This window comes from Protomyctophum parallelum, assembly GCF_964188405.1.
Source record: "Protomyctophum parallelum genome assembly, chromosome: 1".
Taxonomy (NCBI): Eukaryota; Metazoa; Chordata; class Actinopteri; order Myctophiformes; family Myctophidae; genus Protomyctophum; species Protomyctophum parallelum.
In genome coordinates, this window is record NC_139697.1 from 31557175 (window position 1) to 31574434 (window position 17260).

Consider the following 17260-nt stretch of genomic DNA (forward strand, 5'->3'; position numbering starts at 1 on the left):
ACATGAAGAAACCTTGAACCTTGAGCTCACAATGTTGTGATCTTGTACATCTGCTCATTTCATATAGGCAATGTACAGTATGTATAGGATAAAAGGTTATAATTAGATGTGAGAATGATGTCATACTGTGTAGATTGTAGATTGTACTGCTGATTGTACTGTAGGCCTATATATTCACATGCAAGTAACTTAGGCAAAATTGTCACAAAGCAAAAAAAAGGCACTGGTGGTAGTACTATATCATACTTTATGATATTCAGAGTGCAACTCTCTGCGATGCTCAACCTTGCTGTGTCACTTTAGTCCTGATGCATGTTAGTTTACATCAAACGTCAAATTCACAATTTCAATAAATAAGAGTGTAAAGACGCTGTGTTGAGATTACAACTGTGATATAATGTTTATTTTAGGTCGGACAGCCTACTACTGTAGACTGCTGCTGCTGTGCGTGGCAGATGTTCATTTTACGTTGTATTGTATCCTGTCATTGATTTAGATGTCTTCTAACTTAAATGCCCAATGCATTCTCAATGGCAATAGCACAAACTTTGGCATGCTACTAGTACTACATACCTAGCAACCCCATTCTAGCCTACTTAGGTTCATCTTACGGTGGACATGTTTGCCTGAAAAGGAATCTTTGAAAGGTGTCATAGTTTTAGAAATATAGTGCTTTCAAATTTGAGACTTTTAACATGGGGCTCAATGGCAGATTTTGGCACGTCAAATTTGAGACTTTTAACATGGGGCTCAATGGCAGATTTTGGCAAATCACTTTCACCTAGAAACTCCATTCACACTTTTTATTATTCAACTTACTGTGGAGACACATGCTGGAACTTTTATCTTTGAAATCTTTTGTAGTTTCTGAGTTATTTAACTTAAACGCCCAATGCATTCTCTATGGCAATAGCACAAACTTTGGCATGCTACTAGTCCTACATACTTTCACCTAGCAACCCCATTCTAGCCTACTCAGGTTCATCTTACGGTGGACATGTTTGCCTGAAAAGGAATCTTTGAAATGTTTCATAGTATTAGAAATATAGTGCTTTCAAATTTGAGACATTTAACATGGGGCTCAATGGCAGACATTGGCACGTCAAAAATCACTTTCACCTAGAAACTCCATTCACACTTTTTATTATTCAGCTTTCTATGGAGACACATGCTGGAACTTTTTTATTTTGAAATGTTTTGTAGTTTATGTGTTATTTAACTTAAACGCCCAATGCATTCTCTATGGCAATAGCACAAACTTTGGCATGCTACTAGTCCTACATACTTACACCTAGCAACCCCATTCTAGCCTACTTAGGTTCATCTTACGGTGAACATGTTTGCCTGAAAAGAAATCTTTGAAATGTTTCATAGTTTTAGAAATATAGTGCTTTCAAATTTACAATGGGGCTCAATGGCAGACATTGGCACGTCAAAAATTACTTTCACCTAGAAACTCCATTCACACTTTTTATTATTCAGCTTACTGTGGAGACACATGCTGGAACTTTTTACTTTGAAATGTTTTACAGTTTCTGAGTTATTTAACTTAAACGCCCAATGCATTCTCTATGGCAATAGCACAAACTTTGGCATGCTACTAGTCCTACATACATTCAAAAGTTCAAAAAACCATTTCCATTTTTTTCAAATCCTCAAAAATGATGAAAATTGGCGTGCTATAGTATGCCGTACGGTATGGGCTATAGCCCATGGTCAAAAATTATGTAAAACGAGGATAGAAAAAAATCTAAAATTCAAAAAACGATGGGCTATAACCCATGTTTGTTTTTTTTTCCTTTTTTTTTCAAATCCTCAAAAATGATGAAAAACGGTGTGCTATAGTATGCCGTACAGTATGGGCTATAGCCCATGTTCAGGGGCCAGGGGCCAGGGGCCAGGGGCCATTTTTTTCATAATTTTCTAAATGTCATTTAAAGTTTAAAATCTAAAAATTAAAAAATGATTCTATTAAAAAAATCAGGAAGACCCCTGATGCCTTCACTGCCCCTCCCTACTCTCCCGCTGCCTGGCCCCTTTCCTACTCTCCCCCTGCCTGGCCCCTTCCTACTCTCTCTCCCTGCCTGGCCCCTCCCCTTCCTACTCTCCTCCTGCCTGGCCCCTCCCCTTCCTACTATAACCCTGCCTGGCCCCTCCCCTTCATACTCTCCCCCTGCCTGGCCCCTTCCTACTCTCCCACTGCCTGGCCCCTCCCCTTCCTACTCTCCCGCTGCCTGGCCCCTCCCCTTCCTACTCTCCCCCTTCCTGGCACCTCCCCTTCCTACTCTCCCCCTGCCTGGCCCCTCCCCTTCCTACTCTCCCCCTGCCTGGCCCCTCCCCTTCCTACTCTCCCCCTGCCTGGCCCCTCCCCTTCCTACTCTCTCCCTGTCTGGCCCCTCCCCTTCCTGCTCTCCCCTGCCGGGCCCCTCCACTACCTACTCCGCCCCTGCCTGCCCACCCTACTCTACTCCTACATGACCTACCCCCCTACACTGCCCGGACTGAACTGCTCCTACTCTCCTCCTACCTGAACCGACTACTCTCCTGCTACCTGACCCCGTCACTCTCCTCCTACCTGACGCACTAGTCTCCTCCTACCTGCCCACCCTACTCTCCTTCTACCTGACACCCCAACCTACCTGACCCCTACTTTCCTATTACTGACACCTGACCTGATCTCCAACTACCTGACCCCCCCACTCTGACACCCCCTGACATACTCCACCTGACCACCTCAACCCAACTTTATCGGAACCTCGAACTATTCTCCCCCTATCTAACCTGGTCTACCGCTACTCTAGGTGTTGGTGATTTGAACCAGCACCATCCTATGGATATTATCTGATTTATCGGCTGGGACACGGCTACTATAGGTGTTGGTGATTTGAACACCGCATGTCAGGTTTGAACCGGCACACTTCTACTAGGTATACTACGGATATCATCTGACTTATCCGTTGGGCCATTGAGGCACACAAACATTGTGAATTTCTGGGCTGCTTTAAAGTTGTCCTTCTGGAAATCAGCGTGCAAAGCAAAGTGTCACAGTTATGACTAATGTGGGATTTGAACCCTGGACCTGTGGCTCCCAAGGACAGCCTATCATCACACTGAGCTAACTGCTGGATACTACTACACATCTTTTTTGTGCTATTTGATGTAAGTGTGGAAAGCAAAGTGTCACAGTAAAGAAAGACCTCTGGGACACGCCTACTCTAGGTGTTGGTGATTTGAACACCGCATGTCGTAAGTCGGGTTTGAACCGGCACACTTCTACTAGGTATACTACGGATATCATCTGACTTATCCGTTGGGCCACTGAGACACACAAACATGGTGAATTTCTGGGCTGCTTTAAAGTTGTCCTTCTGGAAATCAGTGTGCAAAGGAAAGTGTCTCAGTTATGACCAATGTGGGATTTGAAACCTGGACCTGTGGTTCCCAAAGACAGCCTCTCATCACACTGAGCTAACTGCTGGATACTATTAAACATCTTTTTGTGCTATTTGATGTAAGTGTGGAAAGCAAAGTGTCACAGTAAAGAAAGACCTCTGGGACACGCCTACTCTAGGTGTTGGTGATTTGAACACCGCATGTCGTATGTCGGGTTTGAACCGGCACACTTCTAATAGGTATACTACGGATATCATCTGACTTATCCGTTGGGCCACTGAGGCACACAAACATGGTGAATTTCTGGGCTGCTTTAAAGTTATCCTTCTGGAAATCAGTGTGCAAAGCAAGTGTCACAGTTATGACTAATGTGGGATTTGAACCCTGGACCTGTGGCTCCCAAGGACAGCCTCTCATCACACTGAGATAACTGCTGGATACTACTACACAGCTTTTTTGTGCTATTTGATGTAAGTGTGGAAAGCAAAGTGTCACAGTAAAGATGCACGTCTAATAGCCGGCTATTGCTCAGTGGGATAAAATGCTCATGTTCAAAAAGAAAAGGATAATTTTATTTTCAAAAATTCAAAAAACGATGGGCTATATAACCCATGTTTTTATTTTTTTTCATTTTTTTTAAATCCTCAAAAATGATGAAAAACCGCGTGCTATAGTATGCTGTACGGTATGGGCTATAGCCCATGGTCATAAATGATGAAAAACGAGGTTTGTTTTCTCTCCAAAATTCCAAAAACGATGGGCTATAACCCATGTTTTTTTTTTTTTAATCCTCAAAAATGATGAAAAACTGCGTGCTATAGTATGCCGTACAGTATGCGCTATAGCCCATGGTCAAAAATGATGAAAAACAAGGTTAATTTTTTTTCAAAAATTCGAAAAACTATGGGCTATAACCCATGTTTTTTTTGTTATGTTTTTTCAAATCCTCAAAAATTATGAAAAACTGCGTGCTATAGTATGCCGTACGGTATGGGCTATAGCCCATGATCAAAAATGATGAAAAACAAGGATCTTTTTTTTTCAAAAATTCAAAAAACGATGGGCTATAACCCATGTTTTTTTTTTTTTTTTTTTTATCCTAAAAACTGATGAAAAACGGCGTGCTACAGTATGCCGTACGATATGGGCTATTAGACGAGCGTCTAAAAATGGGATAAAAGACGTCTATTTTTAGACGTTTCTTAGACGACTATTTTTTGACGTTTTTTATCCCATTTTTAGACGCACGTCTAATAGCCGGCTATTGCTCAGTGGGATGGTCAAAAAGGATGAAAAACGAGGATTTAAAAAAAATCAAAAAACTATGGGCTAGAACCCATCGTTTTTTTTTTTTTTTCATTGGTTAAGTCAGACATTCTCAACTGCATTACCTATGCCTGTGTGGCTCATGAGTAAAATCCAGTGTTTGTACACCAAAGGTTGCGAGTTCGAACCTGCCACAGGACATTTTCACTGTCCATCCAAATTCTAAACGGCTGCTTAAATATAAGTTCCCGATTTTACCTTACATGCCAGTGTGGCTCAAAAGATAAATCTGAGGTTTGTAACCCAAAGGTTACTGGTTCAAAACTCCATCAAAACTAATACTCAACCAATGCTGCAGTAATTTGAAATTTTCAAGGCTAGAATAATAAATAAAAACTCAAAAGCACCAGGAGACATGTGCTGAATGCCCAAAGGTGCCTTGGCGTAATGGTGTGGAACGCTTGACCCGTTGCCTCTGCTACAGGCAGTTGGCAGGTTCAAGTCCCATGTCATGACATCAAGGTCCTGGAGGACCATCGGGAGACGGTGCTCTCTCCCCCTGTTTCCTGAAAAGTAACAGTCGGGGTTATGTTTGAAAGAACCCTGTCCACCTAACATTTTACAGATAAGAATTAGGTCAAACGTTTACAAATAAAATTGCAATGCATTTTGGCCCATCTGACAGAATAGTCTGTGTATTTGCATACTGGGCCCCGATTATAATCGTCGACAATGGCAATGTCATTTTTCTTGACTTTTGACAATGAAAAAACTACACTATAGTATATTTGTTTAATAATCGTCGCAAAAACCATGAACTATAGTTCATGATTTTCGCAACGATTTCAAAAACCAATATGAAAATGATGAAAAAACGACATACTATAGTTCATGGTTTTGGCCCATCATCTGACAGAATAGGCTGTGTATTTGCATACTGGACCCTGATTGGTGGCCCAAAACTTGGTTGGAAAGTCCCTCTTTTATGTTTTTATAAAAAACGTCTAAAAATAGACGTCTAAGAAACGTCTAAAAATAGACGTCTAAAACACGTCTATTTTTAGACGTCTATTTTTAGACGTTTTTTATCCCCTTTTTAGACGCTCGTCTAATAGCCCATACCGTACGGCATACTATAGCACGCCGTTTTTCATCATTTTTGAGGATTTGAAAAAAAAATGAAAAAAACAAAACATGGGTTATAGCCCATCGTTTTTTGAATTATTTTTTTAACCTCGTTTTTCATCATTTTTGACCATGGGCTTTAGCCCATACCGTACGGCATACTACAGCACACCGTTTTTCATCATTTTTGAGGATTTGAAAAAAAACAAAAAACAAAAAAAACATGGGTTATAGCCCATCGTTTTTTGAATTTTTGAAAAAAAAGTTATCCTCATTTTTCATCATTTTTTACCATGGGCTATAGACCCTGATTGGTGGCCCAAAACTTGGTTGGAAAGTCCCTCTTTTATGTTTTTATAAAAAACGTCTAAAAATAGACGTCTAAGAAACGTCTAAAAATAGACGTCTAAAACACGTCTATTTTTAGACGTCTATTTTTAGACGTTTTTTATCCCCTTTTTAGACGCTCGTCTAATAGCCCATACCGTACGGCATACTATAGCACGCCGTTTTTCATCATTTTTGAGGATTTGAAAAAAAAAAAAAAAAAAAAAAAAACATGGGTTATAGCCCATCGTTTTCTGAATTTTTGAAAAAAAAGTTATCCTCATTTTTCATCATTTTTTACCATGGGCTATAGCCCATACCGTACGGCATACTATAGCACGCCGTTTTTCATCATTTATGAGGATTCGAAAAAAATTAAAACAAAACATGGGTTATAGCCCATCGTTTTTTTATTTTTTTTATTGTAGTGGCTCACAGCCTCAGCCTCAGCCTCAGCCTGATGACCTCAAAACTCTAATTGTCGCAGTGGTTAAGATGTTGGCTTTCCACGTGGGAGACCAGGGTTCGATTCCAGGCTGTTACACTATCATATAAAAGAAGACCTCAACAGCGCTAAGAAACATCTGATTAATATGATTCTGTGTTATTTAAACTTTACTAACTGACTGTTACACTATCATATAAAAGAAGACCTCAACAGCGCTAAGAAACATCTGATTAATATGATTCTGTGTTATTTAAACTTTACTAACTGAAGGCTAACAAACAAAAGATCACTTCAAAATTACCAGGAGACTTTGCCTGAGAGTGTCTGACTGATGGTGCAGTGGTCTAATCATCAAGCTTTCAGTACAGACATTCCATGTTCAAGTCCTGTTCATCCTACAGCTCAATGCTGCAGTAATTTGAACTTTTCAAGGCTTGAATAAAAAATAAAAACTCAAAAGCACCAGGAGACATGTGCTGAATGCCCAAAGGTGCGTTGGCGTAATGGTGTGGAGCGCTTGGCCCGTTGCCTCTGCTACAGGCAGTTGGCAGGTTCAAGTCCCATGTCATGACATCAAGGTGCTGGAGGACCATCGGGAGACGGTGCTCTCTCCCCCTGTTTCCTGAAAAGTAACAGTCGGGGGTTATGTTTGAAAGAACCCTGTCCACCTAACATTTTACAGATAAGAATTAGGTCAAATGTTTACAAATAAAATTGCAATGCATTTTGGACCATTTGACAGAATAGTCTGTGTATTTGCATACTGGGCCCCGATTATAATCGTCGACAATGGCAATGTCATTTTTCTTAACTTTTGACAATGAAATAACTACACTATAGTATATTTGTTTAATAATCGTCGCAAAAACCATGAACTATAGTTCATGATTTTCGCAACGATTTCAAAAACCAATATGAAAATGATGAAAAAACGACATACTATAGTTCATGGTTTTGGCCCATCATCTGACAGAATAGGCTGTGTATTTGCATACTGGGCCCTGATTGGTGGCCCAAAACTTGGTTGGAAAGTCCCTCTTTTATGTCTGGCTTCCAGGCCAGTTGGAAAAGGGCACACTGAGAGGTGGTAAGAGTATGTTAAATTGGACATTTTCATGGTAAAAGGTTAGCTGGACAGGGTTCTTTCAGACATAAGCCCCAACCGTTACATCTCAGGAAACAGGGGGAGAGAGCACCGTCTCCCGATGGTCCTCCAGCACCTTGATGTCATGACATGGGACTTGAACCTGCCAACTGCCTGTAGCAGAGGCAACAGGCCAAGCGCTCCACACCATTACACCAACGCACCTTTGGGCATTCAGCACATGTCTCCTGGTGCTTTTGAGTTTTTATTTTTTATTCAAGCCTTGAAAAGTTCAAATTACTGCAGCATTGAGCTGTAGGATGAACAGGACTTGAACATGGAATGTCTGTACTGAAAGCCTGATGATTAAACCACTGCACCATCAGTCAGACACTCTCAGGCAAAGTCTCCTGGTAATTTTGAAGTGATCTTTTGTTTGTTAGCCTTCAGTTAGTAAAGTTTAAATAACACAGAATCATATTAATCAGATGTTTCTTAGCGCTGTTGAGGTCTTCTTTTATATGATAGTGTAACAGTCAGTTAGTAAAGTTTAAATAACACAGAATCATATTAATCAGATGTTTCTTAGCGCTGTTGAGGTCTTCTTTTATATGATAGTGTAACAGCCGGGAATCGAACCCTGGTCTCCCACGTGGAAAGCCAACATCTTAACCACTGCGACAATTAGAGTTTTGAGGTCATCAGGCTGAGGCTGAGGCTGTGAGCCACTGCTATACAATAAAAAAAAATAAAAAAACGATGGGCTATAACCCATGTTTTGTTTTCATTTTTTTCGAATCCTCATAAATGATGAAAAACGGCGTGCTATAGTATGCCGTACGGTATGGGCTATAGCCCATGGTAAAAAATGATGAAAAATGAGGATAACTTTTTTTTCAAAAATTCAAAAAACGATGGGCTATAACCCATGTTTTGTTTTCATTTTTTTCAAATCCTCAAAAATGATGAAAAACGGTGTTCTGTAGTATGCCGTACGGTATGGGCTAAAGCCAATGGTCAAAAATGATGAAAAACGAGGTTAAAAAAATAATTCAAAAAACGATGGGCTATAACCCATGTTTTGTTTTTTTCATTTTTTTTTCAAATCCTCAAAAATGATGAAAAACGGCGTGCTATAGTATGCCGTACGGTATGGGCGATTAGACGAGCGTCTAAAAAGGGGATAAAAAACGTCTAAAAATAGACGTCTAAAACACGTCTAAAAATATACGTGTTTTAGACGTCTATTTTTTAGACGTTTCTTAAAAAAACATGGGTTATAGCCCATCGTTTTTTGAATTAAAAAGAAAAATAAGTTATCCTCGTTTTTCATAAATTTTGACCATGGGCTATAGCCCATACCGTACGGCATACTATAGCACGCCGTTTTTCATAATTTTTGAGGATTTGAAAAAAATGAAGAAAAAGAAAACATGGGTTATAGCCCATCGTTTTTTGAATTTTTGAAAAAAATGTTATCCTCGTTTTTCATCATTTTTTACCATGGGCTATAGCCCATACCGTACGGCATACTATAGCACGCCGTTTTTCATCATTTTTGAGGATTCGAAAAAAATGAAAACAAAACATGGGTTATAGCCCATCGTTTTTTGATTTTTTTTATTGTATAGCAGTGGCTCACAGCCTCAGCCTCAGCCTCAGCCTGATGACCTCAAAACTCTAATTGTCGCAGTGGTTAAGATGTTGGCTTTCCACGTGGGAGACCAGGGTTCGATTCCCGGCTGTTACACTATCATATAAAAGACCTCAACAGCGCTAAGAAACATCTGATTAATATGATTCTGTGTTATTTAAACTTTACTAACTGAAGGCTAACAAACAAAAGATCACTTCAAAATTACCAGGAGACTTTGCCTGAGAGTGTCTGACTGATGGTGCAGTGGATTAATCATCAGGCTTTCAGTACAGACATTCCATGTTCAAGTCCTGTTCATCCTACAGCTCAATGCTGCAGTAATTTGAACTTTTCAAGGCTTGAATAAAAAATAAAAACTCAAAAGCACCAGGAGACATGTGCTGAATGCCCAAAGGTGCGTTGGCGTAATGGTGTGGAGCGCTTGGCCTGTTGCCTCTGCTACAGGCAGTTGGCAGGTTCAAGTCCCATGTCATGACATCAAGGTGCTGGAGGACCATCGGGAGACGGTGCTCTCTCCCCCTGTTTCCTGAAAAGTAACAGTCGGGGGTTATGTTTGAAAGAACCCTGTCCACCTAACATTTTACAGATAAGAATTAGGTCAAACGTTTACAAATAAAATTGCAATGCATTTTGGCCCATCTGACAGAATAGTCTGTGTATTTGCATACTGGGCCCCGATTATAATCGTCGACAATGGCAATGTCATTTTTCTTGACTTTTGACAATGAAAAAACTACACTATAGTATATTTGTTTAATAATCGTCGCAAAAACCATGAACTATAGTTCATGATTTTCGCAACGATTTCAAAAACCAATATGAAAATGATGAAAAAATGACATACTATAGTTCATGGTTTTGGCCCATCATCTGACAGAATAGGCTGTGTATTTGCATACTGGGCCCTGATTGGTGGCCCAAAACTTGGTTGGAAAGTCCCTCTTTTATGTCTGGCTTCCAGGCCAGTTGGAAAAGGGCACACTGAGAGGTGGTAAGAGTATGTTAAATTGGACATTTTCATGGTAAAAGGTTAGCTGGACAGGGTTCTTTCAGACATAAGCCCCAACCGTTACATCTCAGGAAACAGGGGGAGAGAGCACCGTCTCCCGATGGTCCTCCAGCACCTTGATGTCATGACATGGGACTTGAACCTGCCAACTGCCTGTAGCAGAGGCAACGGGCCAAGCGCTCCACACCATTACACCAACGCACCTTTGGGCATTCAGCACATGTCTCCTGGTGCTTTTGATTTTTTATTTTTTATTCAAGCCTTGAAAAGTTCAAATTACTGCAGCATTGAGCTGTAGGATGAACAGGACTTGAACATGGAATGTCTGTACTGAAAGCCTGATGATTAAACCACTGCACCATCAGTCAGACACTCTCAGGCAAAGTCTCCTGGTAATTTTGAAGTGATCTTTTGTTTGTTAGCCTTCAGTTAGTAAAGTTTAAATAACACAGAATCATATTAATCAGATGTTTCTTAGCGCTGTTGAGGTCTTTTATATGATAGTGTAACAGCCGGGAATCGAACCCTGGTCTCCCACGTGGAAAGCCAACATCTTAACCACTGCGACAATTCGAGTTTTGAGGTCATCAGGCTGAGGCTGAGGCTGTGAGCCACTGCTATACAATAAAAAAAATCAAAAAACGATGGGCTATAACCCATGTTTTGTTTTCATTTTTTTCGAATCCTCAAAAATGATGAAAAACGGCGTGCTATAGTATGCCGTACGGTATGGGCTATAGCCCATGGTAAAAAATGATGAAAAACGAGGATAACTTTTTTTTTTTTATTCAAAAAACGATGGGCTATAACCCATGTTTTTTTTTTTTTTTCATTTTTTTCAAATCCTCAAAAATGATGAATGCTATAGTATGCCGTACGGTATGGGCTATTAGACGAGCGTCTAAAAATGGGATAAAAAACGTCTAAAAATAGACGTCTAAGAAACGTCTAAAAATAGACGTCTAAAACACGTCTATTTTTAGACGTGTTTTAGACGTCTATTTTTAGACGTTTTTTATCCCCTTTTTAGACGCTCGTCTAATAGCCCATACCGTACGGCATACTATAGCACGCCATTTTTCATCATTTTTGAGGATTTGAAAAAAAAAGTGAAAAAAACAAAACATGGGTTATAGCCCATCGTTTTTTGAATTTTTGAAAAAAAAGTTATCCTCATTTTTCATCATTTTTTACCATGGGCTATAGCCCATACCGTACGGCATACTATAGCACGCCGTTTTTCATCATTTATGAGGATTCGAAAAAAATGAAAACAAAACATGGGTTATAGCCCATCGTTTTTTTATTTTTTTTATTGTATAGCAGTGGCTCACAGCCTCAGCCTCTGCCTCAGCCTCAGCCTGATGACCTCATAACTCTAATTGTCGCAGTGGTTAAGATGGTGGCTTTCCACGTGGGAGACCAGGGTTCGATTCCCGGCTGTTACACTATCATATAAAAGAAGACCTCAACAGCGCTAAGAAACATCTGATTAATATGATTCTGTGTTATTTAAACTTTACTAACTGACTGTTACACTATCATATAAAAGAAGACCTCAACAGCGCTAAGAAACATCTGATTAATATGATTCTGTGTTATTTAAACTTTACTAACTGAAGGCTAACAAACAAAAGATCACTTCAAAATTACCTGGAGACTTTGCCTGAGAGTGTCTGACTGATGGTGCAGTGGTCTAATCATCAGGCTTTCAGTACAGACATTCCATGTTCAAGTCCTGTTCATCCTACAGCTCAATGCTGCAGTAATTTCAACTTTTCAAGGCTTGAATAAAAAATAAAAACTCAAAAGCACCAGGAGACATGTGCTGAATGCCCAAAGGTGCGTTGGCGTAATGGTGTGGAGCGCTTGGCCCGTTGCCTCTGCTACAGGCAGTTGGCAGGTTCAAGTCCCATGTCATGACATCAAGGTGCTGGAGGACCATCGGGAGACGGTGCTGGAGGACCATCGGGAGACGGTGCTCTCTCCCCCTGTTTCCTGAAAAGTAACAGTCGGGGGTTATGTTTGAAAGAACCCTGTCCACCTAACATTTTACAGATAAGAATTAGGGCAAATGTTTACAAATAAAATTGCACTGCATTTTGGCCCATCTGACAGAATAGTCTGTGTATTTGCATACTGGGCCCCGATTATAATCGTCGACAATGGCAATGTCATTTTTCTTGACTTTTGACAATGAAAAAACTACACTATAGTATATTTGTTTAATAATCGTCGCAAAAACCATGAACTATAGTTCATGATTTTCGCAACGATTTCAAAAACCAATATGAAAATGATGAAAAAACGACATACTATAGTTCATGGTTTTGGCCCATCATCTGACAGAATAGGCTGTGTATTTGCATACTGGGCCCTGATTGGTGGCTCAAAACTTGGTTGGAAAGTCCCTCTTTTATGTCTGGCTTCCAGGCCAGTTGGAAAAGGGCACACTGAGAGGTGGTAAGAGTATGTTAAATTGGACATTTTCATGGTAAAAGGATAGCTGGACAGGGTTCTTTCAGACATAAGCCCCAACCGTTACATCTCAGGAAACAGGGGGAGAGAGCACCGTCTCCCGATGGTCCTCCAGCACCTTGATGTCATGACATGGGACTTGAACCTGCCAACTGCCTGTAGCAGAGGCAACGGGCCAAGCGCTCCACACCATTACACCAACGCATTACCGTACGGCATACTACAGCACACCGTTTTTCATCATTTTTGAGGATTTGAAAAAAATGAAAAAAAAAAAAAAACATGGGTTATAGCCCATCGTTTTTTGAATTTTTGAAAAAAAAGTTATCCTCATTTTTCATCATTTTTTACCATGGGCTATAGCCCATACCGTACGGCATACTATAGCACGCCGTTTTTCATCATTTATGAGGATTCGAAAAAAATTTAAACAAAACATGGGTTATAGCCCATCGTTTTTTGATTTCTTTTATTGTATAGCAGTGGCTCACAGCCTCAGCCTCAGCCTCAGCCTGATGACCTCAAAACTCTAATTGTCGCAGTGGTTAAGATGTTGGCTTTCCACGTGGGAGACCAGGGTTCGATTCCCGGCTGTTACACTATCATATAAAAGAAGACCTCAACAGCGCTAAGAAACATCTGATTAATATGATTCTGTGTTATTTAAACTTTACTAACTGACTGTTACACTATCATATAAAAGAAGACCTCAACAGCGCTAAGAAACATCTGATTAATATGATTCTGTGTTATTTAAACTTTACTAACTGACTGTTACACTATCATATAAAAGAAGACCTCAACAGCGCTAAGAAACATCTGATTAATATGATTCTGTGTTATTTAAACTTTACTAACTGAAGGCTAACAAACAAAAGATCACTTCAAAATTACCTGGAGACTTTGCCTGAGAGTGTCTGACTGATGGTGCAGTGGTCTAATCATCAGGCTTTCAGTACAGACATTCCATGTTCAAGTCCTGTTCATCCTACAGCTCAATGCTGCAGTAATTTGAACTTTTCAAGGCTTGAATAAAAAATAAAAACTCAAAAGCACCAGGAGACATGTGCTGAATGCCCAAAGGTGCGTTGGCGTAATGGTGTGGAGCGCTTGGCCCGTTGCCTCTGCTACAGGCAGTTGGCAGGTTCAAGTCCCATGTCATGACATCAAGGTGCTGGAGGACCATCGGGAGACGGTGCTCTCTCCCCCTGTTTCCTGAAAAGTAACAGTCGGGGGTTATGTTTGAAAGAACCCTGTCCACCTAACATTTTACAGATAAGAATTAGGGCAAATGTTTACAAATAAAATTGCAATGCATTTTGGCCCATCTGACAGAATAGTCTGTGTATTTGCATACTGGGCCCCGATTATAATCGTCGACAATGGCAATGTCATTTTTCTTGACTTTTGACAATGAAAAAACTACACTATAGTATATTTGTTTAATAATCGTCGCAAAAACCATGAACTATAGTTCATGATTTTCGCAACGATTTCAAAAACCAATATGAAAATGATGAAAAAACGACATACTATAGTTCATGGTTTTGGCCCATCATCTGACAGAATAGGCTGTGTATTTGCATACTGGGCCCTGATTGGTGGCCCAAAACTTGGTTGGAAAGTCCCTCGTTTAAGTCTGGCTTCCAGGCCAGTTGGAAAAGGGCACACTGAGAGGTGGTAAGAGTATGTTAAATTGGACATTTTCATGGTAAAAGGTTAGCTGGACAGGGTTCTTTCAGACATAAGCCCCAACCGTTACATCTCAGGAAACAGGGGGAGAGAGCACCGTCTCCCGATGGTCCTCCAGCACCTTGATGTCATGACATTGGACTTGAACCTGCCAACTGCCTGTAGCAGAGGCAACGGGCCAAGCGCTCCACACCATTACACCAACGCACCTTTGGGCATTCAGCACATGTCTCCTGGTGCTTTTGAGTTTTTATTTTTTATTCAAGCCTTGAAAAGTTCAAATTACTGCAGCATTGAGCTGTAGGATGAACAGGACTTGAACATGGAATGTCTGTACTGAAAGCCTGATGATTAAACCACTGCACCATCAGTCAGACACTCTCAGGCAAAGTCTCCTGGTAATTTTGAAGTGATCTTTTGTTTGTTAGCCTTCAGTTAGTAAAGTTTAAATAACACAGAATCATATTAATCAGATGTTTCTTAGCGCTGTTGAGGTCTTTTATATGATAGTGTAACAGCCGGGAATCGAACCCTGGTCTCCCACGTGGAAAGCCAACATCTTAACCACTGCGACAATTAGAGTTTTGAGGTCATCAGGCTGAGGCTGAGGCTGTGAGCCACTGCTATACAATAAAAAAAATCAAAAAACGATGGGCTATAACCCATGTTTTGTTTTCATTTTTTTCGAATCCTCAAAAATGATGAAAAACGGCGTGCTATAGTATGCCGTACGGTATGGGCTATAGCCCATGGTCAAAAATTATGAAAAACGAGGATAACTTTTTTTTTTATTATTCAAAAAACGATGGGCTATAACCCATGTTTTTTTTTTTTTTTCATTTTTTTCAAATCCTCAAAAATGATGAAAAACGGCGTGCTATAGTATGCCGTACGGTATGGGCTATTAGACGAGCGTCTAAAAATGGGATAAAAAACGTCTAAAAATAGACGTCTAAGAAACGTCTAAAAATAGACGTCTAAAACACGTCTATTTTTAGACGTGTTTTAGACGTCTATTTTTAGACGTTTTTTATCCCCTTTTTAGACGCTCGTCTAATAGCCCATACCGTACGGCATACTATAGCACGCCATTTTTCATCATTTTTGAGGATTTGAATTTAAAAAAAACAAAACAAAACATGGGTTATAGCCCATCGTTTTTTGAATTTTTGAAAAAAAAGTTATCCTCATTTTTCATCATTTTTTACCATGGGCTATAGCCCATACCGTACGGCATACTATAGCACGCCGTTTTTCATCATTTATGAGGATTCGAAAAAAATGAAAACAAAACATGGGTTATAGCCCATCGTTTTTTTATTTTTTTTATTGTATAGCAGTGGCTCACAGCCTCAGCCTCTGCCTCAGCCTCAGCCTGATGACCTCATAACTCTAATTGTCGCAGTGGTTAAGATGGTGGCTTTCCACGTGGGAGACCAGGGTTCGATTCCCGGCTGTTACACTATCATATAAAAGAAGACCTCAACAGCGCTAAGAAACATCTGATTAATATGATTCTGTGTTATTTAAACTTTACTAACTGACTGTTACACTATCATATAAAAGAAGACCTCAACAGCGCTAAGAAACATCTGATTAATATGATTCTGTGTTATTTAAACTTTACTAACTGAAGGCTAACAAACAAAAGATCACTTCAAAATTACCTGGAGACTTTGCCTGAGAGTGTCTGACTGATGGTGCAGTGGTCTAATCATCAGGCTTTCAGTACAGACATTCCATGTTCAAGTCCTGTTCATCCTACAGCTCAATGCTGCAGTAATTTCAACTTTTCAAGGCTTGAATAAAAAATAAAAACTCAAAAGCACCAGGAGACATGTGCTGAATGCCCAAAGGTGCGTTGGCGTAATGGTGTGGAGCGCTTGGCCCGTTGCCTCTGCTACAGGCAGTTGGCAGGTTCAAGTCCCATGTCATGACATCAAGGTGCTGGAGGACCATCGGGAGACGGTGCTCTCTCCCCCTGTTTCCTGAAAAGTAACAGTCGGGGGTTATGTTTGAAAGAACCCTGTCCACCTAACATTTTACAGATAAGAATTAGGGCAAATGTTTACAAATAAAATTGCAATGCATTTTGGCCCATCTGACAGAATAGTCTGTGTATTTGCATACTGGGCCCCGATTATAATCGTCGACAATGGCAATGTCATTTTTCTTGACTTTTGACAATGAAAAAACTACACTATAGTATATTTGTTTAATAATCGTCGCAAAAACCATGAACTATAGTTCATGATTTTCGCAACGATTTCAAAAACCAATATGAAAATGATGAAAAAACGACATACTATAGTTCATGGTTTTGGCCCATCATCTGACAGAATAGGCTGTGTATTTGCATACTGGGCCCTGATTGGTGGCCCAAAACTTGGTTGGAAAGTCCCTCTTTTATGTCTGGCTTCCAGGCCAGTTGGAAAAGGGCACACTGAGAGGTGGTAAGAGTATGTTAAATTGGACATTTTCATGGTAAAAGGATAGCTGGACAGGGTTCTTTCAGACATAAGCCCCAACCGCTACATCTCAGGAAACAGGGGGAGAGAGCACCGTCTCCCGATGGTCCTCCAGCACCTTGATGTCATGACATGGGACTTGAACCTGCCAACTGCCTGTAGCAGAGGCAACGGGCCAAGCGCTCCACACCATTACGCCAACGCACCTTTGGGCATTCAGCACATGTCTCCTGGTGCTTTTGAGTTTTTATTTTTTATTCAAGCCTTGAAAAGTTCAAATTACTGCAGCATTGAGCTGTAGGATGAACAGGAC